This window comes from Rhinoderma darwinii (genome assembly GCF_050947455.1).
Source record: "Rhinoderma darwinii isolate aRhiDar2 chromosome 5 unlocalized genomic scaffold, aRhiDar2.hap1 SUPER_5_unloc_14, whole genome shotgun sequence".
NCBI classification, from domain to species: Eukaryota; Metazoa; Chordata; class Amphibia; order Anura; family Rhinodermatidae; genus Rhinoderma; species Rhinoderma darwinii.
The window spans coordinates 150,725-173,601 of NW_027461770.1; the positions used below are offsets into that span (position 1 = coordinate 150,725).

The 22,877-nt window shown below is 49.2% G+C and overlaps 10 non-coding genes across 10 annotated transcripts; all 10 read left to right on the forward strand.

Annotated features, from left to right (window-relative positions):
* Positions 1-4,681: 4,681 nt before the first annotated feature.
* LOC142685427 (U2 spliceosomal RNA) lies at positions 4,682-4,872 on the forward strand. Its single transcript, XR_012854909.1, has one exon. It is a non-coding gene; the product is annotated as a U2 spliceosomal RNA (small nuclear RNA).
* A 1,273-nt stretch (positions 4,873-6,145) lies between these two features.
* Positions 6,146-6,336, forward strand: LOC142685429 (U2 spliceosomal RNA). The gene has a single exon (XR_012854910.1). It is a non-coding gene; the product is annotated as a U2 spliceosomal RNA (small nuclear RNA).
* A 1,292-nt stretch (positions 6,337-7,628) lies between these two features.
* On the forward strand, positions 7,629-7,819 carry LOC142685430 (U2 spliceosomal RNA). The gene has a single exon (XR_012854911.1). It is a non-coding gene; the product is annotated as a U2 spliceosomal RNA (small nuclear RNA).
* A 1,281-nt stretch (positions 7,820-9,100) lies between these two features.
* LOC142685432 (U2 spliceosomal RNA) lies at positions 9,101-9,291 on the forward strand. The gene has a single exon (XR_012854913.1). It is a non-coding gene; the product is annotated as a U2 spliceosomal RNA (small nuclear RNA).
* A 1,280-nt stretch (positions 9,292-10,571) lies between these two features.
* Positions 10,572-10,762, forward strand: LOC142685433 (U2 spliceosomal RNA). Its single transcript, XR_012854914.1, has one exon. It is a non-coding gene; the product is annotated as a U2 spliceosomal RNA (small nuclear RNA).
* Positions 10,763-12,054: 1,292 nt separating this feature from the next.
* On the forward strand, positions 12,055-12,245 carry LOC142685434 (U2 spliceosomal RNA). The gene has a single exon (XR_012854915.1). It is a non-coding gene; the product is annotated as a U2 spliceosomal RNA (small nuclear RNA).
* A 5,245-nt stretch (positions 12,246-17,490) lies between these two features.
* Positions 17,491-17,681, forward strand: LOC142685435 (U2 spliceosomal RNA). Its single transcript, XR_012854916.1, has one exon. It is a non-coding gene; the product is annotated as a U2 spliceosomal RNA (small nuclear RNA).
* A 1,312-nt stretch (positions 17,682-18,993) lies between these two features.
* On the forward strand, positions 18,994-19,184 carry LOC142685436 (U2 spliceosomal RNA). Its single transcript, XR_012854917.1, has one exon. It is a non-coding gene; the product is annotated as a U2 spliceosomal RNA (small nuclear RNA).
* Positions 19,185-20,468: 1,284 nt separating this feature from the next.
* Positions 20,469-20,659, forward strand: LOC142685437 (U2 spliceosomal RNA). The gene has a single exon (XR_012854918.1). It is a non-coding gene; the product is annotated as a U2 spliceosomal RNA (small nuclear RNA).
* A 1,300-nt stretch (positions 20,660-21,959) lies between these two features.
* On the forward strand, positions 21,960-22,150 carry LOC142685438 (U2 spliceosomal RNA). The gene has a single exon (XR_012854919.1). It is a non-coding gene; the product is annotated as a U2 spliceosomal RNA (small nuclear RNA).
* The last annotated feature ends 727 nt before the right edge of the window (positions 22,151-22,877 follow it).

Here is a 22,877-nt window from a genome sequence, read left to right on the forward strand (position 1 = left end):
TAAAAGCCTGGGCCCAGGCAGTGTTGGTCACGCAGGGCCGCCATCAGGGGGGTATTAGGGGTACTACTGTAGGGGGCCCGGCCAAACTTAATTGAAAGGTGGGCCCGGCAACTGCCGCGACTTGCCTTTGTTAGAAAAAAACAGGCCCCTGCAATGGGGCCTGTTCTTTTCACCAAAGCAATGTCGTGAGCTGCGGGCCCCCCTCTCATCAAACACCGCTGTGAGCTGCGGGCCCCCCTCTCATCTAACACTGCCGCGAAACACCGCGCGCGACCGCGCGCGCGAACGACCGCAAGCGCGCGCCGGCGCACTCGTTACCGCAAACGCGCGCTCACGCGCGAACGACCTGGGGAAGGCTGGAAAGCAACCCGCTCGTGCCCGCCGCCGAGAGGGATGCGGTGCGCACACACCAAAAGTACAGCGACCAATCAACTGGGAAGAACAGCGGCGCACAGTCTAATTACCTGCTGGCCCGCCTCCGACTCCTCGTCCTCCTCCTCCGCCTCCTCGTCCTCCTCCTCGGCCTCCTCGTCCAGCGCCTCCTCGTCCGACTCCGCCTCCGCCTCCTCCTTCTTCTCCTCCTCCAGAGCGTAGCTGCGTAAGGAGAGGGGGAGGAGTCCAGTTCTTGCGCGACGGCAGGAGTTCTTCGATCCTCGCAATTTTCTGGAGCCTGGAGGTGAAGGACGACATCTGGACCGAAGACATCGCCTGACGAGGACTGGAGAGGGAGCAGCTCTTCTGACACAGTGAGTAAAGTGTCTGAAAGTGCTGTTTATGTATGGCCCTGTTCACACAGAGTATTTTTGCAGGGCAAAAAAATCTGCCTCAAAATTCCTTAAAGAATTTTGAGGCAGATTTTGACCTGCCCACACTATCTTGCCGCGTTTTTTGCTGCGTTTTTTGCCCGCGGCGATTGAGGACAGCAGACAAAAAAGGCAGCGAAAAATGCATTTTCTGCCTCCCATTGATTTCGATGGGAGGTCAGAGGCAGAACCGCGGCAAGAAAGGACGTGCTGCTTTTTCTTTTTTCCGCGACTGGCTCCCATTGATTTCAGATTAAATCAATGGGAGGCGGTTTTGGAAGTTTTTTGGTGCTGATTCTGACGCAGTGTCCGAGTCAATATCAAGGTCCAAAAACTCTGTGAACTGGGCCTTATTGTTAGGGCTTATTCAGACGAACGTGTAATACGTCCGTGCAACGTGTGTGATTTTCACGCGCCTCGCACGGACCTATGTTAGTCTATGGGGCCGTGCAGACTGTCAGTGATTTTCACGCAGCGTGTGTCCGTGTGTCCGCTGCGTAAAACTCACGACATGTCCGATATTTGTGCATTGTTCGCGCATCACGCACCCATTGAAGTCAATGGGTGCGTGAAAGTCACGCCCAGCACATGGAAGCACTCCCGCAGCCGTATAAACTATGAATGAAAACAGAAAAGCACCACGTGCTACAAACATCCAAACAGAGTGTCATAATGATGGCGGCTGCGCGAAAATCACGCAGCCACGCATCATACGCTGCTGACACACGGAGCTGTTATGGACCTTTTGCATGCGCAAAACGCCACGTTTTTTGCGCACGCAAAAATCACACGCTCGTGTAAATCCGGCCTTAGGGTAGGAACACACTAGGCATGAACACTGCGGATTTTATGCAACACATTTTATTGTGGAAAATCCGCAGCGTATCACAGTCGCAGCAGAGTGGATGAGATATGAACAAATCTCATCCACACGCTGCAAAAAAAATTGACCTGCAGTGTGGCTTTTTAGGCCGCAGCATGTCAATTTATGCTGCAGAATCGCCACTCGTCTGGTGCGGAAATGCTGCGGTTCTGCCGCAAAAATCACAAAAGAGAAAAAAAAAAGGCACTTTTTTAAATTGATAAAAAAGTTTATACTTACCCCGGCCGTAGTCCTGGTGACGCGATCTTCTATTCTTAGCGCAGCTCCTGGAGCTGCTGCCGGTCTCTAAATAGGCAGTTGGTCCAGTAAAATTTGGAATTATTTTTTTTTGTGAACCAGCTTAAAAAAATACAAAACTTTTGTGTTAGGGCCTGTTCACATCACCGTTCGCTTCCGCTCCGGGGTTCCATCTGAGGTTTCTGTCGGGTGAACACCGCAACGGAAAGTGAAAGTGACAGCACAGCTTCCGTTTCAGTCACCATTGATCTCAATGGTGACGGAAACATCGCTAATGGTTTCCGTTCGTCACCATTCCGGCTGGTTTTCGGACGGAATCAATAGTGCAGTCGACTGCGCTAATTGTGACGGAAGCTGTGCTGTCACTTTCACTTTCCGTTGCGGGGTTCACCCGACGGAAACCTCAGATGGAACCCCGGAGCGGAAGCGAACGGTGATGTGAACAGGCCCTAACACAAAAGTTTTGTATTTTTTTAAGCTGGTTCACAAAAAAAAATAATTCCAAATTCTACTGGACCAACTGCCTATTTAGAGACCGGCAGCAGCTCCAGGAGCGACATCATAAGGGACACACTAGGCGGATATGCTGAGTAAAACTACACAGCTTATCCGCCCCGGTAGCCGCAGGGAATTCCGCCAGCAAAACCGCACCAAGTAGTGGTGCAGGTTTCGTGAGGCGTGTCCGCTGCGGGAATCCTGCAGGGAAAAAAAAGTTTAGACTTCCCCCGGCCGTAGTCCTGGTGACGCATCTCTCTCTTCTGAACGTAGCCCCGCCTCCTGGGATGACGCTGTAGACCATGTGACCGCTGCAGCGGTCACATGGGATGAAAAGTCATGACAGGAGGCCGAGCTGCGCTAAGACTAGAGGATCGCGTCACCAGGACTACGGCCGGGGCAAGTCTAAACTTTTTTATAAATTTAAAAAAGTGCCTTTTTATTTTTTCTCATGTGTGATTTTTGCGGCAGAACCGCAGCATTTCCACAACAGAGGAGCAGCGATCCCACAGAATACATTGACATGCTGCGGCTTAAAAAGCCAAAAGCCACACGGCAGGTCCATTATTTTTGCAGCGTGTGGATGAGATTTGTTCATATCTCATCCACTCTGCTGCGACTGTAATACGCTGCGGATTTTCCACAATAAAATGTGTTGCATAAAATCCGCAGTGTTCATGCCTAGTGTGTTCCTACCCTAAGGCCGGATTCACACGAGCGCGTGCTATTTGCGCGCGCAAAAACATGGCGTTTTGCGCATGCAAAAGGTCCATAACAGCTCCGTGTGGCAGCAGCGTATGATGCGCGGCTGCGTGATTTTCACGCCATCATTATGACACTCTGTTTGTATGTTTGTAGCACGTGGTGCTTTTCTGTTTTCATTCATAGTTTATACGGTTGCGGAAGTGCTGGGCGTGACTTTCACGCACCCATTGACTTCAATGGGTGCGTGATGCGCGAACAATGCACAAATATAGGACATGTCGTGAGTTTTACGCAGCGGACATACGCTGCGTGAAAATCACGGACAGTCTGCACGGCCCCATAGAGTAACATAGGTCCGTGTGAAAATCACGCGCGTTGCACGGACGTATTACACGTTCGTCTGAATAAGCCCTAACAATAAGGCCCAGTTCACAGACTTTTTGGGCCTTGATATTGACTCGGACACTGCGTCAGAATCAGCACCAAAAAACTTCCAAAACCGCCTCCCATTGATTTAATCTGAAATCAATGGGAGCCAGTCGCGGAAAAAAGAAAAAGCAGCACGTCCTTTCTTGCCGCGGTTCTGCCTCTGACCTCCCATCGAAATCAATGGGAGGCAGAAAATGCATTTTTCCCTGCGTTTTTTGTCTGCTGTCCTCAATCGCAGCGGGCAAAAAACGCGGCAAGATAGTGTGGGCAGGTCAATATCTGCCTCAAAATTCGGTGCGCGGTTCCAGGCGGTCGCGGGTGCCCATGCGCAGGAGTTTGCGGGTGCGCGCGATCGGTCGCACGGGCAGCGGTGTTTGACGGCCCCATGACGACCCCCATGCTACCCAGGGCCGCCATCAGGGGGGGTATTATGGGTACTGATGTGAGAGGCCCGGCCAAACCTAATTGAAAGGGGGGCCCGCAGCTCACGACATTCTTTTGGTGAAAAAAACGGGCCCCATTGCAGGGGCCTGTTTTTTTTCTACCAAAGGCAAGTCGCGGCAGTTTGCCGGGCCCCCCTTTCAATTAGGTTTGGCCGGGCCTCTCACATCAGTACCCCTAATACCCCCCCTGATGGCCGCCCTGGGTACCATGATATAGTGCTGGACGGAGTACCGTTAACAGGCGGTGCCACGGTAGGGGGGCCCAAAAAATTTAGCTGTAGGGGGCCCTGAAATTCCTGATGGCGGCCCTGTTGGTCAGTGCTGCTCAGCAGGCAGCACTGGACTGGACTGGATTACAGCTGATACAAGGTGTGAAGGAACAAGGGGTGGCTGTGGGCATGCACTTGCTGCCGCTGCCAGTGTTTATCTGCATGGCAGCAGGGCATTTGGGCGTTGCCAGGAAGGCGTTTTTATGTAGATTCCTCCTCTTTCAGCACTGCATTGTGGTGCAAGCAAAAGAAGCAAATCCTGTCTGGCTTCCTCTCCGGCCTTTATTCACCTCCCGTGTAGCTGTGAGTGTGTGAGCCTGCAGGGCCCCATGGAATTGCCTAGAAGTAGGCTGAATCGCTGCAAGGGCTGAACAGCAGTATCGGGCAGGCTCGGGCAACGCGCGGCCCGTTCGGGTTATCGCTTCTCGGCCTTTTGGCTAAGATCAAGTGTAGTATCTGTTCTTATCAGTTTAATATCTGATACGTCCCCTATCTGGGGACCATATATTAAATGGATTTTTAGAACAGGGAGATGGAAATAGAGCTTGCTCTGTCCACTCCACGCATTGACCTGGTATTGCAGTATTTCCAGGACCGGTGCACCCTTTCCTTATGTGTTGACTAAAAGCAGATTCCAAAAGTGTTTTTTGTCTTTGCTATTGTTTCTGTCTTTCTGAAGGGATCTCCCCTTTTAATCCCATTATTTCAACACCTGTTGGACAATGCATGAGTGATAATGAGCTCATTGATTAAATGCAATTAATGAATAGATTGCCACCTCTTGTTGTGTGTCGTCTGTGTTTCTGTGTTTCCGGCATTTCACATTGGAACACCTCATTCACCTTCCTTGTCTTCTCTCCGCCCTCCCTTTTAGGTAAGTTAAAGAGCTGCACCTGAGCCAGCCACTGATTGATTGATTGATTGATTGATTGATTGATTGATGCAGCACAACAGTCAAATAGTGGAGTGGAGTAGGGGAACAGCAAACAGCCAATAAAGCAGCCCGCCCGCTCGCCTGCCCGCCACAATGGACCTACCTGTGTACACTAGATGGATGTGATGGAATGTACTGTCGTCCCTACATTTCAAGAAGAAGTAAGAATTGCAGTTGCAACAAAGCCTTGCTTGCCTACAAAGAGAGCAGCAATTTGGATTTGTTACTATGTTACCTAGAAGAATAACAAACTGTGCAAGGATGGAGGTTGTAGGAGCAAGGAGAAGTTGTCTGTAAAGTTGGTGGATGCCTATTTTCCATTTTGCAGTCCCTTGTCTCCCTCTTGTGGCCTCCTGGAGGCAACTAGCTGTGCAAAAAAAAAGACAGCCTGGCGGCCGGCTGTTGCAGTGTTGCCCTCTCAGGCAACACTGAGTGACTGACTGAGCCTCACCGTCTTATATAAAGTTCAGACGGAACTTTGCACGTGTCATAGTGGAGCCCTCAGGATTCCAGAGCCAGCTTTCTGACATCATAATGGGGCCTCAGAGATAAAAGCCTGGGCCCAGGCAGTGTTGGTCAGTGCTGCTCAGCAGGCAGCACTGGACTGGACTGGATTACAGCTGATACAAGGTGTGAAGGAACAAGGGGTGGCTGTGGGCATGCACTTGCTGCCGCTGCCAGTGTTTATCTGCATGGCAGCAGGGCATTTGGGCGTTGCCAGGAAGGCGTTTTTATGTAGATTCCTCCTCTTTCAGCACTGCATTGTGGTGCAAGCAAAAGAAGCAAATCCTGTCTGGCTTCCTCTCCGGCCTTTATTCACCTCCCGTGTAGCTGTGAGTGTGTGAGCCTGCAGGGCCCCATGGAATTGCCTAGAAGTAGGCTGAATCGCTGCAAGGGCTGAACAGCAGTATCGGGCAGGCTCGGGCAACGCGCGGCCCGTTCGGGTTATCGCTTCTCGGCCTTTTGGCTAAGATCAAGTGTAGTATCTGTTCTTATCAGTTTAATATCTGATACGTCCCCTATCTGGGGACCATATATTAAATGGATTTTTAGAACAGGGAGATGGAAATAGAGCTTGCTCTGTCCACTCCACGCATTGACCTGGTATTGCAGTATTTCCAGGACCGGTGCACCCTTTCCTTATGTGTTGACTAAAAGCAGATTCCAAAAGTGTTTTTTGTCTTTGCTATTGTTTCTGTCTTTCTGAAGGGATCTCCCCTTTTAATCCCATTATTTCAACACCTGTTGGACAATGCATGAGTGATAATGAGCTCATTGATTAAATGCAATTAATGAATAGATTGCCACCTCTTGTTGTGTGTCGTCTGTGTTTCTGTGTTTCCGGCATTTCACATTGGAACACCTCATTCACCTTCCTTGTCTTCTCTCCGCCCTCCCTTTTAGGTAAGTTAAAGAGCTGCACCTGAGCCAGCCACTGATTGATTGATTGATTGATTGATTGATTGATTGATTGATTGATTGATTGATTGATGCAGCACAACAGTCAAATAGTGGAGTGGAGTAGGGGAACAGCAAACAGCCAATAAAGCAGCCCGCCCGCTCGCCTGCCCGCCACAATGGACCTACCTGTGTACACTAGATGGATGTGATGGAATGTACTGTCGTCCCTACATTTCAAGAAGAAGTAAGAATTGCAGTTGCAACAAAGCCTTGCTTGCCTACAAAGAGAGCAGCAATTTGGATTTGTTACTATGTTACCTAGAAGAATAACAAACTGTGCAAGGATGGAGGTTGTAGGAGCAAGGAGAAGTTGTCTGTAAAGTTGGTGGATGCCTATTTTCCATTTTGCAGTCCCTTGTCTCCCTCTTGTGGCCTCCTGGAGGCAACTAGCTGTGCAAAAAAAAGACAGCCTGGCGGCCGGCTGTTGCAGTGTTGCCCTCTCAGGCAACACTGAGTGACTGACTGAGCCTCACCGTCTTATATAAAGTTCAGACGGAACTTTGCACGTGTCATAGTGGAGCCCTCAGGATTCCAGAGCCAGCTTTCTGACATCATAATGGGGCCTCAGAGATAAAAGCCTGGGCCCAGGCAGTGTTGGTCAGTGCTGCTCAGCAGGCAGCACTGGACTGGACTGGATTACAGCTGATACAAGGTGTGAAGGAACAAGGGGTGGCTGTGGGCATGCACTTGCTGCCGCTGCCAGTGTTTATCTGCATGGCAGCAGGGCATTTGGGCGTTGCCAGGAAGGCGTTTTTATGTAGATTCCTCCTCTTTCAGCACTGCATTGTGGTGCAAGCAAAAGAAGCAAATCCTGTCTGGCTTCCTCTCCGGCCTTTATTCACCTCCCGTGTAGCTGTGAGTGTGTGAGCCTGCAGGGCCCCATGGAATTGCCTAGAAGTAGGCTGAATCGCTGCAAGGGCTGAACAGCAGTATCGGGCAGGCTCGGGCAACGCGCGGCCCGTTCGGGTTATCGCTTCTCGGCCTTTTGGCTAAGATCAAGTGTAGTATCTGTTCTTATCAGTTTAATATCTGATACGTCCCCTATCTGGGGACCATATATTAAATGGATTTTTAGAACAGGGAGATGGAAATAGAGCTTGCTCTGTCCACTCCACGCATTGACCTGGTATTGCAGTATTTCCAGGACCGGTGCACCCTTTCCTTATGTGTTGACTAAAAGCAGATTCCAAAAGTGTTTTTTGTCTTTGCTATTGTTTCTGTCTTTCTGAAGGGATCTCCCCTTTTAATCCCATTATTTCAACACCTGTTGGACAATGCATGAGTGATAATGAGCTCATTGATTAAATGCAATTAATGAATAGATTGCCACCTCTTGTTGTGTGTCGTCTGTGTTTCTGTGTTTCCGGCATTTCACATTGGAACACCTCATTCACCTTCCTTGTCTTCTCTCCGCCCTCCCTTTTAGGTAAGTTAAAGAGCTGCACCTGAGCCAGCCACTGATTGATTGATTGATTGATTGATTGATTGATTGATTGATTGATGCAGCACAACAGTCAAATAGTGGAGTGGAGTAGGGGAACAGCAAACAGCCAATAAAGCAGCCCGCCCGCTCGCCTGCCCGCCACAATGGACCTACCTGTGTACACTAGATGGATGTGATGGAATGTACTGTCGTCCCTACATTTCAAGAAGAAGTAAGAATTGCAGTTGCAACAAAGCCTTGCTTGCCTACAAAGAGAGCAGCAATTTGGATTTGTTACTATGTTACCTAGAAGAATAACAAACTGTGCAAGGATGGAGGTTGTAGGAGCAAGGAGAAGTTGTCTGTAAAGTTGGTGGATGCCTATTTTCCATTTTGCAGTCCCTTGTCTCCCTCTTGTGGCCTCCTGGAGGCAACTAGCTGTGCAAAAAAAAAGACAGCCTGGCGGCCGGCTGTTGCAGTGTTGCCCTCTCAGGCAACACTGAGTGACTGACTGAGCCTCACCGTCTTATATAAAGTTCAGACGGAACTTTGCACGTGTCATAGTGGAGCCCTCAGGATTCCAGAGCCAGCTTTCTGACATCATAATGGGGCCTCAGAGATAAAAGCCTGGGCCCAGGCAGTGTTGGTCAGTGCTGCTCAGCAGGCAGCACTGGACTGGACTGGATTACAGCTGATACAAGGTGTGAAGGAACAAGGGGTGGCTGTGGGCATGCACTTGCTGCCGCTGCCAGTGTTTATCTGCATGGCAGCAGGGCATTTGGGCGTTGCCAGGAAGGCGTTTTTATGTAGATTCCTCCTCTTTCAGCACTGCATTGTGGTGCAAGCAAAAGAAGCAAATCCTGTCTGGCTTCCTCTCCGGCCTTTATTCACCTCCCGTGTAGCTGTGAGTGTGTGAGCCTGCAGGGCCCCATGGAATTGCCTAGAAGTAGGCTGAATCGCTGCAAGGGCTGAACAGCAGTATCGGGCAGGCTCGGGCAACGCGCGGCCCGTTCGGGTTATCGCTTCTCGGCCTTTTGGCTAAGATCAAGTGTAGTATCTGTTCTTATCAGTTTAATATCTGATACGTCCCCTATCTGGGGACCATATATTAAATGGATTTTTAGAACAGGGAGATGGAAATAGAGCTTGCTCTGTCCACTCCACGCATTGACCTGGTATTGCAGTATTTCCAGGACCGGTGCACCCTTTCCTTATGTGTTGACTAAAAGCAGATTCCAAAAGTGTTTTTTGTCTTTGCTATTGTTTCTGTCTTTCTGAAGGGATCTCCCCTTTTAATCCCATTATTTCAACACCTGTTGGACAATGCATGAGTGATAATGAGCTCATTGATTAAATGCAATTAATGAATAGATTGCCACCTCTTGTTGTGTGTCGTCTGTGTTTCTGTGTTTCCGGCATTTCACATTGGAACACCTCATTCACCTTCCTTGTCTTCTCTCCGCCCTCCCTTTTAGGTAAGTTAAAGAGCTGCACCTGAGCCAGCCACTGATTGATTGATTGATTGATTGATTGATTGATTGATTGATTGATGCAGCACAACAGTCAAATAGTGGAGTGGAGTAGGGGAACAGCAAACAGCCAATAAAGCAGCCCGCCCGCTCGCCTGCCCGCCACAATGGACCTACCTGTGTACACTAGATGGATGTGATGGAATGTACTGTCGTCCCTACATTTCAAGAAGAAGTAAGAATTGCAGTTGCAACAAAGCCTTGCTTGCCTACAAAGAGAGCAGCAATTTGGATTTGTTACTATGTTACCTAGAAGAATAACAAACTGTGCAAGGATGGAGGTTGTAGGAGCAAGGAGAAGTTGTCTGTAAAGTTGGTGGATGCCTATTTTCCATTTTGCAGTCCCTTGTCTCCCTCTTGTGGCCTCCTGGAGGCAACTAGCTGTGCAAAAAAAAGACAGCCTGGCGGCCGGCTGTTGCAGTGTTGCCCTCTCAGGCAACACTGAGTGACTGACTGAGCCTCACCGTCTTATATAAAGTTCAGACGGAACTTTGCACGTGTCATAGTGGAGCCCTCAGGATTCCAGAGCCAGCTTTCTGACATCATAATGGGGCCTCAGAGATAAAAGCCTGGGCCCAGGCAGTGTTGGTCAGTGCTGCTCAGCAGGCAGCACTGGACTGGACTGGATTACAGCTGATACAAGGTGTGAAGGAACAAGGGGTGGCTGTGGGCATGCACTTGCTGCCGCTGCCAGTGTTTATCTGCATGGCAGCAGGGCATTTGGGCGTTGCCAGGAAGGCGTTTTTATGTAGATTCCTCCTCTTTCAGCACTGCATTGTGGTGCAAGCAAAAGAAGCAAATCCTGTCTGGCTTCCTCTCCGGCCTTTATTCACCTCCCGTGTAGCTGTGAGTGTGTGAGCCTGCAGGGCCCCATGGAATTGCCTAGAAGTAGGCTGAATCGCTGCAAGGGCTGAACAGCAGTATCGGGCAGGCTCGGGCAACGCGCGGCCCGTTCGGGTTATCGCTTCTCGGCCTTTTGGCTAAGATCAAGTGTAGTATCTGTTCTTATCAGTTTAATATCTGATACGTCCCCTATCTGGGGACCATATATTAAATGGATTTTTAGAACAGGGAGATGGAAATAGAGCTTGCTCTGTCCACTCCACGCATTGACCTGGTATTGCAGTATTTCCAGGACCGGTGCACCCTTTCCTTATGTGTTGACTAAAAGCAGATTCCAAAAGTGTTTTTTGTCTTTGCTATTGTCTCTGTCTTTCTGAAGGGATCTCCCCTTTTAATCCCATTATTTCAACACCTGTTGGACAATGCATGAGTGATAATGAGCTCATTGATTAAATGCAATTAATGAATAGATTGCCACCTCTTGTTGTGTGTCGTCTGTGTTTCTGTGTTTCCGGCATTTCACATTGGAACACCTCATTCACCTTCCTTGTCTTCTCTCCGCCCTCCCTTTTAGGTAAGTTAAAGAGCTGCACCTGAGCCAGCCACTGATTGATTGATTGATTGATTGATTGATTGATTGATTGATTGATTGATTGATTGATGCAGCACAACAGTCAAATAGTGGAGTGGAGTAGGGGAACAGCAAACAGCCAATAAAGCAGCCCGCCCGCTCGCCTGCCCGCCACAATGGACCTACCTGTGTACACTAGATGGATGTGATGGAATGTACTGTCGTCCCTACATTTCAAGAAGAAGTAAGAATTGCAGTTGCAACAAAGCCTTGCTTGCCTACAAAGAGAGCAGCAATTTGGATTTGTTACTATGTTACCTAGAAGAATAACAAACTGTGCAAGGATGGAGGTTGTAGGAGCAAGGAGAAGTTGTCTGTAAAGTTGGTGGATGCCTATTTTCCATTTTGCAGTCCCTTGTCTCCCTCTTGTGGCCTCCTGGAGGCAACTAGCTGTGCAAAAAAAAGACAGCCTGGCGGCCGGCTGTTGCAGTGTTGCCCTCTCAGGCAACACTGAGTGACTGACTGAGCCTCACCGTCTTATATAAAGTTCAGACGGAACTTTGCACGTGTCATAGTGGAGCCCTCAGGATTCCAGAGCCAGCTTTCTGACATCATAATGGGGCCTCAGAGATAAAAGCCTGGGCCCAGGCAGTGTTGGTCAGTGCTGCTCAGCAGGCAGCACTGGACTGGACTGGATTACAGCTGATACAAGGTGTGAAGGAACAAGGGGTGGCTGTGGGCATGCACTTGCTGCCGCTGCCAGTGTTTATCTGCATGGCAGCAGGGCATTTGGGCGTTGCCAGGAAGGCGTTTTTATGTAGATTCCTCCTCTTTCAGCACTGCATTGTGGTGCAAGCAAAAGAAGCAAATCCTGTCTGGCTTCCTCTCCGGCCTTTATTCACCTCCCGTGTAGCTGTGAGTGTGTGAGCCTGCAGGGCCCCATGGAATTGCCTAGAAGTAGGCTGAATCGCTGCAAGGGCTGAACAGCAGTATCGGGCAGGCTCGGGCAACGCGCGGCCCGTTCGGGTTATCGCTTCTCGGCCTTTTGGCTAAGATCAAGTGTAGTATCTGTTCTTATCAGTTTAATATCTGATACGTCCCCTATCTGGGGACCATATATTAAATGGATTTTTAGAACAGGGAGATGGAAATAGAGCTTGCTCTGTCCACTCCACGCATTGACCTGGTATTGCAGTATTTCCAGGACCGGTGCACCCTTTCCTTATGTGTTGACTAAAAGCAGATTCCAAAAGTGTTTTTTGTCTTTGCTATTGTTTCTGTCTTTCTGAAGGGATCTCCCCTTTTAATCCCATTATTTCAACACCTGTTGGACAATGCATGAGTGATAATGAGCTCATTGATTAAATGCAATTAATGAATAGATTGCCACCTCTTGTTGTGTGTCGTCTGTGTTTCTGTGTTTCCGGCATTTCACATTGGAACACCTCATTCACCTTCCTTGTCTTCTCTCCGCCCTCCCTTTTAGGTAAGTTAAAGAGCTGCACCTGAGCCAGCCACTGATTGATTGATTGATTGATTGATTGATTGATTGATTGATTGATTGATTGATGCAGCACAACAGTCAAATAGTGGAGTGGAGTAGGGGAACAGCAAACAGCCAATAAAGCAGCCCGCCCGCTCGCCTGCCCGCCACAATGGACCTACCTGTGTACACTAGATGGATGTGATGGAATGTACTGTCGTCCCTACATTTCAAGAAGAAGTAAGAATTGCAGTTGCAACAAAGCCTTGCTTGCCTACAAAGAGAGCAGCAATTTGGATTTGTTACTATGTTACCTAGAAGAATAACAAACTGTGCAAGGATGGAGGTTGTAGGAGCAAGGAGAAGTTGTCTGTAAAGTTGGTGGATGCCTATTTTCCATTTTGCAGTCCCTTGTCTCCCTCTTGTGGCCTCCTGGAGGCAACTAGCTGTGCAAAAAAAAGACAGCCTGGCGGCCGGCTGTTGCAGTGTTGCCCTCTCAGGCAACACTGAGTGACTGACTGAGCCTCACCGTCTTATATAAAGTTCAGACGGAACTTTGCACGTGTCATAGTGGAGCCCTCAGGATTCCAGAGCCAGCTTTCTGACATCATAATGGGGCCTCAGAGATAAAAGCCTGGGCCCAGGCAGTGTTGGTCAGTGCTGCTCAGCAGGCAGCACTGGACTGGACTGGATTACAGCTGATACAAGGTGTGAAGGAACAAGGGGTGGCTGTGGGCATGCACTTGCTGCCGCTGCCAGTGTTTATCTGCATGGCAGCAGGGCATTTGGGCGTTGCCAGGAAGGCGTTTTTATGTAGATTCCTCCTCTTTCAGCACTGCATTGTGGTGCAAGCAAAAGAAGCAAATCCTGTCTGGCTTCCTCTCCGGCCTTTATTCACCTCCCGTGTAGCTGTGAGCATGGCCGCCATCAGGGAGGTACTGCCGGTACTGCTGTCAGGGGCCCGGTCAAAATTTGAAAAAACGGGGGCCCGTGCTCCACTGCCGGAATGCATTTGCTCATGGGCCCTTATGATTTCACTTTGGTGAAAGGAACAGGTCCCATCACGGAGCCGGGGCCCGTTGTTTGCATCAGAGTAAAATCATAAGGGCCCGCTGTTCACATAGAGCCCGCCCCTCCTCCTCCTTCACAGTGGCGTGACAGGAGACGTCATGAAGGTGGCGGGAGGTTTGAATGCAGTGGAGGCGACAAGCAGCAGCAGCAGTAGCAGCAGAAGAAGAAGAAGAAGACTCCTGACACAGTGAGTACAATATGTAATGTCTGTGTCAGTATGTAATGTCTGTCTGTCAGGCTGCTGCTGCCCGGAGCCTCCTCACATCACATCCCCACAATAAAAATCAGTGTTACCCATGTCACACTATACACTCTCCGCTCTGCTTCATATCCTTGTATCGCTAGCAGCATTTCTTACCACTTCTCTCCAGGGCTGTGTATCAGAGGGAGAAGACAGGTTTATTGTCCCGTTATGCTGCACAGGAGATAAGAGCCATCGCAGAGCTGCTACTATTGATACAATGCAGTGCTTCAGTGTCCGGAGGATCATACAGACCTGGGTAAGACACTTGCTTTCTAGGGGGGAGGGGGGGGGGGATGGTTAGATGACAATGGGGACAGGGAGATGATGGTGCAGTGGGTAGGAGATAATAATGGATGGTGGATGACACTGAAGGAGACATTATACTAGGGGGATGATAACTGGGGGAAAAGAGGATATCTGAAAGGAGGGGTAGAGGAAGGAGAGAGTATACGTGGGGGAGAGGAGAGATCTTTAAGGCTATGTACACCTTTTTTTTTTTTTATACAAAAAAGTTTATTAGTGTGTGTTATGAAACTTTGTAAATACTTTTTACTTTATGTGATACAGCTGCTTTGTATCCTGTATACAGAGCAGCTGTATCGTGCGCAGAGACCTGTATCTATCAGGTCCGGGGGACTGACGGGTTCAGTGTCGGCGGGCCAGGATCCACCTGTTATCGATCAAATCTAAATTATGAACAGGGACACGCAGGACCCGCTGACCTGACAGATAAAGGTTTCAGTGCATGATATAAAGTAAAAATATATTTTTTTAAAAAGTATTTACAAAGTAGCACCAAACAGACTGGTAAAACAACAAATACCACACTCACTTTACATAGCCTTCAAACATGTGGTGGGTAGAGACATGGCCGGCCTTCGGATAGATGGCGCCCCGTGCAAAATTATCTTTCGGCGCCCCACCCAATCATAAAAAAAATGGCCCATAAAAAAAAGTATAATGCCCCTTTAGTTCCTCCCATACAGTATAATAATAATATATTATAACCCCTTCAAGGACACAGTATTTTGTCCTCTAATTGTGCCCACACAGTATTATGTCCTCTAAGTGCCACACACAGTATATTGCCCCCTGTAGTGTCCCTACACAGTATAATGTCCGCTTAGTGGCCCCCACACAGTATAATGCCCCCCTCCCCTTCCTGCCACACACAGCCCCCCTGTAGATAGTGCCCCCTGTAGATTGTGCGATACAGCCTTCCTTTAGACAGTGCCATACATCCCCCACCTCACCCTTGTAGATCGTGCCATACAGCCCCACCTCACCCTTGTAGACAGTGCCATACATCCCCCACCTCCCCCTTGTAGATCGTGCAATACAGCCCCCCCACCTCCCTCATGTAGACAGTGCCATACAGCCCTCACCTCCTCCTTGTAGACAGTGCCATAAAGCCCCACACCTCCCCCTTGTAGACAGTACCGTACAGCCCCCACCTCCCTCATGTAGACAGTGCCATACAGCCTCCCCACCTACCTCATGTAGACAGTGCCATACAGCCCCCACCTCCTCCTTGTAGACAGTGCCATAAAGCCCCACACCTCCCCCTTGTAGACAGTACCATACAGCCCCCACCTCCCTCATGTAGACAGTGCCATACAGCCCCCCACCTCCCCTTGTAGATCGAGCCGTACAGCCCCCCCCCCCACCCCTTCCTTGTAGACAGCACCCCCAAACAAACAAAACAAGTTGTACTCCACTAGGCCCCGTTCCCACGATGAACTGAGCTGCTCCACGACGGGATCCTTGCGTTGGCCGGGGTGATCCTGTAGCCTAGTACAGAGTTTCCCAACATTTTCGGACTCGAGGCACCACTGGAAAAATAAAATTTCCTCAGGGCACCCCTACTTTAGAGAAAGACAGAAAATGGCTAAAAACAAGCACTACACTCGTAGGGTATGTTCACACAGCGTTTTTTGTAAGGCAAAAAAAATCTGCCTCAAAATTCCTTTAGGAACTGACAGCGTTGTTTGACCTTTTTTTTTTTTTTTTGAGTTTTTTTTTAAGCTGTTGAAGCGAATGCAACAAAAGATGCAAGAAAAAAAAGCTCCAAACGATATTTACTACCTCCTATTAATTTCAATTGGAGCTGAGAGGTGGAAACCACTTGAAGAACATCAGCTCCCCACTCCCAGTAAAATAATCATCGGCCCCCACTCACAGTGAAATGACCATCAGCCCCCCCACTCACAGTAAATTGACCATCAGCCCCCCCCCTCACAGTAAAATGACCATCAGTCCCCCCCTCACAGTAAAATAACCATCAGCCCGTCACTCACAGATTCCCCCTGTAGATAGTGCTACACAGCCACCTGTAGATAGTGCCACACAGCCACATGTAGATAGTGCCACACAGCCACATGTAGATAGTGCCACACAGCCCCCTGTAGATAGTGCCACACAGCCCCCTGTAGATAGTGCCACACAGCCCCGTTGTAGGTAGTGCCACACAGCCCCGTTGTAGGTAGTGCCACACAGCCCCGTTGTAGGTAGTGCCACACAGCCCCGTTGTAGGTAGTGCCACACAGCCCCCTTGTAGGTAGTGCCACACAGCCCCCTTGTAGGTAGTGCCACACAGCCCCCTTGTAGGTAGTGCCACACAGCCCCCTTGTAGGTTGTGCCACACAGCCCCCTGGTAGGTAGTGCTACAAAGCCAAGTGGTAGGTATTGCCACACAGCCCCATGGTAGGTAGTGCCATACAGCCCCCTTGCAGGTAGTGCCCCACAAAACCCCTCTTATAGATAGCACCCCTCCTTCCTGTAGATAGCTGCACTGTAGCTCCCTGAAAGAGCGGAATCCCCCTGTGGCCAGGAATTCCGCTCCTGGAGCGCTCCACTTGATGTCTCTGTCCGTATATGGACAGTGACATCAGGGCAACTCCTGAAGCAGAATCCCAGTCCACAGCGTTGCCGACGCTGTGATCGGGGATTCTACTCCAGGAGAAGCCCTTGTCGTCTGTGTCCATTTATGGACAGTGACGTCAAGGGCTTCTCCTGGAGTATAAAACCCCGGTCACAGAGTCGGCAACGCTGTAAACGGGGATGCCCCTTCAGGAGTTGCCCTGATGTCACTGTCCATATACGGACAGAGACATCAAGCGGAGCACTCCAGGAGCGGAATCCCCGGCCACACAGGGATTTCGCTCCTTCAGGGAGCTACAGTGGTGCTAGTAGATTACAGTGCAGGGAGATACCTCCCTGCTCTGCTACAGTACGCCGCCGGCCATGGGGGGGCCTTTTCCAACGGGCGGCATGGGCGCCCTCATGCCCGGTGTCACCACCCATGCCACTTTCTGTTCTCCCAGAAATCCCCTCCTCCTTCCCCCGCTGAGCCCTGGCACTTAGTCTCTCCACCTTGCCCCCTGATACCCACCAGCTAGCTCTGCCCTGCCCCTCCAAAGAGATCTCCTACTAGTTTGCTTTTCACCGCTGCCTTACCTCCGACCCCTTTACTTTGTGCCCGCCCCAATAGTGAGGGGGGCCCCAGTCTCCTTGGCTGTATGGGGCCCAGAAATTTCTGATGGCGGCCCTGGCTGTGAGTGTGTGAGCCTGCAGGGCCCCATGGAATTGCCTAGAAGTAGGCTGAATCGCTGCAAGGGCTGAACAGCAGTATCGGGCAGGCTCGGGCAACGCGCGGCCCGTTCGGGTTATCGCTTCTCGGCCTTTTGGCTAAGATCAAGTGTAGTATCTGTTCTTATCAGTTTAATATCTGATACGTCCCCTATCTGGGGACCATATATTAAATGGATTTTTAGAACAGGGAGATGGAAATAGAGCTTGCTCTGTCCACTCCACGCATTGACCTGGTATTGCAGTATTTCCAGGACCGGTGCACCCTTTCCTTATGTGTTGACTAAAAGCAGATTCCAAAAGTGTTTTTTGTCTTTGCTATTGTTTCTGTCTTTCTGAAGGGATCTCCCCTTTTAATCCCATTATTTCAACACCTGTTGGACAATGCATGAGTGATAATGAGCTCATTGATTAAATGCAATTAATGAATAGATTGCCACCTCTTGTTGTGTGTCGTCTGTGTTTCTGTGTTTCCGGCATTTCACATTGGAACACCTCATTCACCTTCCTTGTCTTCTCTCCGCCCTCCCTTTTAGGTAAGTTAAAGAGCTGCACCTGAGCCAGCCACTGATTGATTGATTGATTGATTGATTGATTGATTGATTGATTGATTGATTGATTGATTGATTGATTGATTGATTGATGCAGCACAACAGTCAAATAGTGGAGTGGAGTAGGGGAACAGCAAACAGCCAATAAAGCAGCCCGCCCGCTCGCCTGCCCGCCACAATGGACCTACCTGTGTACACTAGATGGATGTGATGGAATGTACTGTCGTCCCTACATTTCAAGAAGAAGTAAGAATTGCAGTTGCAACAAAGCCTTGCTTGCCTACAAAGAGAGCAGCAATTTGGATTTGTTACTATGTTACCTAGAAGAATAACAAACTGTGCAAGGATGGAGGTTGTAGGAGCAAGGAGAAGTTGTCTGTAAAGTTGGTGGATGCCTATTTTCCATTTTGCAGTCCCTTGTCTCCCTCTTGTGGCCTCCTGGAGGCAACTAGCTGTGCAAAAAAAAGACAGCCTGGCGGCCGGCTGTTGCAGTGTTGCCCTCTCAGGCAACACTGAGTGACTGACTGAGCCTCACCGTCTTATATAAAGTTCAGACGGAACTTTGCACGTGTCATAGTGGAGCCCTCAGGATTCCAGAGCCAGCTTTCTGACATCATAATGGGGCCTCAGAGATAAAAGCCTGGGCCCAGGCAGTGTTGGTCAGTGCTGCTCAGCAGGCAGCACTGGACTGGACTGGATTACAGCTGATACAAGGTGTGAAGGAACAAGGGGTGGCTGTGGGCATGCACTTGCTGCCGCTGCCAGTGTTTATCTGCATGGCAGCAGGGCATTTGGGCGTTGCCAGGAAGGCGTTTTTATGTAGATTCCTCCTCTTTCAGCACTGCATTGTGGTGCAAGCAAAAGAAGCAAATCCTGTCTGGCTTCCTCTCCGGCCTTTATTCACCTCCCGTGTAGCTGTGAGTGTGTGAGCCTGCAGGGCCCCATGGAATTGCCTAGAAGTAGGCTGAATCGCTGCAAGGGCTGAACAGCAGTATCGGGCAGGCTCGGGCAACGCGCGGCCCGTTCGGGTTATCGCTTCTCGGCCTTTTGGCTAAGATCAAGTGTAGTATCTGTTCTTATCAGTTTAATATCTGATACGTCCCCTATCTGGGGACCATATATTAAATGGATTTTTAGAACAGGGAGATGGAAATAGAGCTTGCTCTGTCCACTCCACGCATTGACCTGGTATTGCAGTATTTCCAGGACCGGTGCACCCTTTCCTTATGTGTTGACTAAAAGCAGATTCCAAAAGTGTTTTTTGTCTTTGCTATTGTTTCTGTCTTTCTGAAGGGATCTCCCCTTTTAATCCCATTATTTCAACACCTGTTGGACAATGCATGAGTGATAATGAGCTCATTGATTAAATGCAATTAATGAATAGATTGCCACCTCTTGTTGTGTGTCGTCTGTGTTTCTGTGTTTCCGGCATTTCACATTGGAACACCTCATTCACCTTCCTTGTCTTCTCTCCGCCCTCCCTTTTAGGTAAGTTAAAGAGCTGCACCTGAGCCAGCCACTGATTGATTGATTGATTGATTGATTGATTGATTGATTGATTGATTGATGCAGCACAACAGTCAAATAGTGGAGTGGAGTAGGGGAACAGCAAACAGCCAATAAAGCAGCCCGCCCGCTCGCCTGCCCGCCACAATGGACCTACCTGTGTACACTAGATGGATGTGATGGAATGTACTGTCGTCCCTACATTTCAAGAAGAAGTAAGAATTGCAGTTGCAACAAAGCCTTGCTTGCCTACAAAGAGAGCAGCAATTTGGATTTGTTACTATGTTACCTAGAAGAATAACAAACTGTGCAAGGATGGAGGTTGTAGGAGCAAGGAGAAGTTGTCTGTAAAGTTGGTGGATGCCTATTTTCCATTTTGCAGTCCCTTGTCTCCCTCTTGTGGCCTCCTGGAGGCAACTAGCTGTGCAAAAAAAAGACAGCCTGGCGGCCGGCTGTTGCAGTGTTGCCCTCTCAGGCAACACTGAGTGACTGACTGAGCCTCACCGTCTTATATAAAGTTCAGACGGAACTTTGCACGTGTCATAGTGGAGCCCTCAGGATTCCAGAGCCAGCTTTCTGACATCATAATGGGGCCTCAGAGATAAAAGCCTGGGCCCAGGCAGTGTTGGTCAGTGCTGCTCAGCAGGCAGCACTGGACTGGACTGGATTACAGCTGATACAAGGTGTGAAGGAACAAGGGGTGGCTGTGGGCATGCACTTGCTGCCGCTGCCAGTGTTTATCTGCATGGCAGCAGGGCATTTGGGCGTTGCCAGGAAGGCGTTTTTATGTAGATTCCTCCTCTTTCAGCACTGCATTGTGGTGCAAGCAAAAGAAGCAAATCCTGTCTGGCTTCCTCTCCGGCCTTTATTCACCTCCCGTGTAGCTGTGAGTGTGTGAGCCTGCAGGGCCCCATGGAATTGCCTAGAAGTAGGCTGAATCGCTGCAAGGGCTGAACAGCAGTATCGGGCAGGCTCGGGCAACGCGCGGCCCGTTCGGGTTATCGCTTCTCGGCCTTTTGGCTAAGATCAAGTGTAGTATCTGTTCTTATCAGTTTAATATCTGATACGTCCCCTATCTGGGGACCATATATTAAATGGATTTTTAGAACAGGGAGATGGAAATAGAGCTTGCTCTGTCCACTCCACGCATTGACCTGGTATTGCAGTATTTCCAGGACCGGTGCACCCTTTCCTTATGTGTTGACTAAAAGCAGATTCCAAAAGTGTTTTTTGTCTTTGCTATTGTTTCTGTCTTTCTGAAGGGATCTCCCCTTTTAATCCCATTATTTCAACACCTGTTGGACAATGCATGAGTGATAATGAGCTCATTGATTAAATGCAATTAATGAATAGATTGCCACCTCTTGTTGTGTGTCGTCTGTGTTTCTGTGTTTCCGGCATTTCACATTGGAACACCTCATTCACCTTCCTTGTCTTCTCTCCGCCCTCCCTTTTAGGTAAGTTAAAGAGCTGCACCTGAGCCAGCCACTGATTGATTGATTGATTGATTGATTGATTGATTGATTGATTGATTGATTGATTGATTGATTGATGCAGCACAACAGTCAAATAGTGGAGTGGAGTAGGGGAACAGCAAACAGCCAATAAAGCAGCCCGCCCGCTCGCCTGCCCGCCACAATGGACCTACCTGTGTACACTAGATGGATGTGATGGAATGTACTGTCGTCCCTACATTTCAAGAAGAAGTAAGAATTGCAGTTGCAACAAAGCCTTGCTTGCCTACAAAGAGAGCAGCAATTTGGATTTGTTACTATGTTACCTAGAAGAATAACAAACTGTGCAAGGATGGAGGTTGTAGGAGCAAGGAGAAGTTGTCTGTAAAGTTGGTGGATGCCTATTTTCCATTTTGCAGTCCCTTGTCTCCCTCTTGTGGCCTCCTGGAGGCAACTAGCTGTGCAAAAAAAAGACAGCCTGGCGGCCGGCTGTTGCAGTGTTGCCCTCTCAGGCAACACTGAGTGACTGACTGAGCCTCACCGTCTTATATAAAGTTCAGACGGAACTTTGCACGTGTCATAGTGGAGCCCTCAGGATTCCAGAGCCAGCTTTCTGACATCATAATGGGGCCTCAGAGATAAAAGCCTGGGCCCAGGCAGTGTTGGTCAGTGCTGCTCAGCAGGCAGCACTGGACTGGACTGGATTACAGCTGATACAAGGTGTGAAGGAACAAGGGGTGGCTGTGGGCATGCACTTGCTGCCGCTGCCAGTGTTTATCTGCATGGCAGCAGGGCATTTGGGCGTTGCCAGGAAGGCGTTTTTATGTAGATTCCTCCTCTTTCAGCACTGCATTGTAGTGCAAGCAAAAGAAGCAAATCCTGTCTGGCTTCCTCTCCGGCCTTTATTCACCTCCCGTGTAGCTGTGAGTGTGTGAGCCTGCAGGGCCCCATGGAATTGCCTAGAAGTAGGCTGAATCGCTGCAAGGGCTGAACAGCAGTATCGGGCAGGCTCGGGCAACGCGCGGCCCGTTCGGGTTATCGCTTCTCGGCCTTTTGGCTAAGATCAAGTGTAGTATCTGTTCTTATCAGTTTAATATCTGATACGTCCCCTATCTGGGGACCATATATTAAATGGATTTTTAGAACAGGGAGATGGAAATAGAGCTTGCTCTGTCCACTCCACGCATTGACCTGGTATTGCAGTATTTCCAGGACCGGTGCACCCTTTCCTTATGTGTTGACTAAAAGCAGATTCCAAAAGTGTTTTTTGTCTTTGCTATTGTTTCTGTCTTTCTGAAGGGATCTCCCCTTTTAATCCCATTATTTCAACACCTGTTGGACAATGCATGAGTGATAATGAGCTCATTGATTAAATGCAATTAATGAATAGATTGCCACCTCTTGTTGTGTGTCGTCTGTGTTTCTGTGTTTCCGGCATTTCACATTGGAACACCTCATTCACCTTCCTTGTCTTCTCTCCGCCCTCCCTTTTAGGTAAGTTAAAGAGCTGCACCTGAGCCAGCCACTGATTGATTGATTGATTGATTGATTGATTGATTGATTGATTGATTGATTGATTGATGCAGCACAACAGTCAAATAGTGGAGTGGAGTAGGGGAACAGCAAACAGCCAATAAAGCAGCCCGCCCGCTCGCCTGCCCGCCACAATGGACCTACCTGTGTACACTAGATGGATGTGATGGAATGTACTGTCGTCCCTACATTTCAAGAAGAAGTAAGAATTGCAGTTGCAACAAAGCCTTGCTTGCCTACAAAGAGAGCAGCAATTTGGATTTGTTACTATGTTACCTAGAAGAATAACAAACTGTGCAAGGATGGAGGTTGTAGGAGCAAGGAGAAGTTGTCTGTAAAGTTGGTGGATGCCTATTTTCCATTTTGCAGTCCCTTGTCTCCCTCTTGTGGCCTCCTGGAGGCAACTAGCTGTGCAAAAAAAA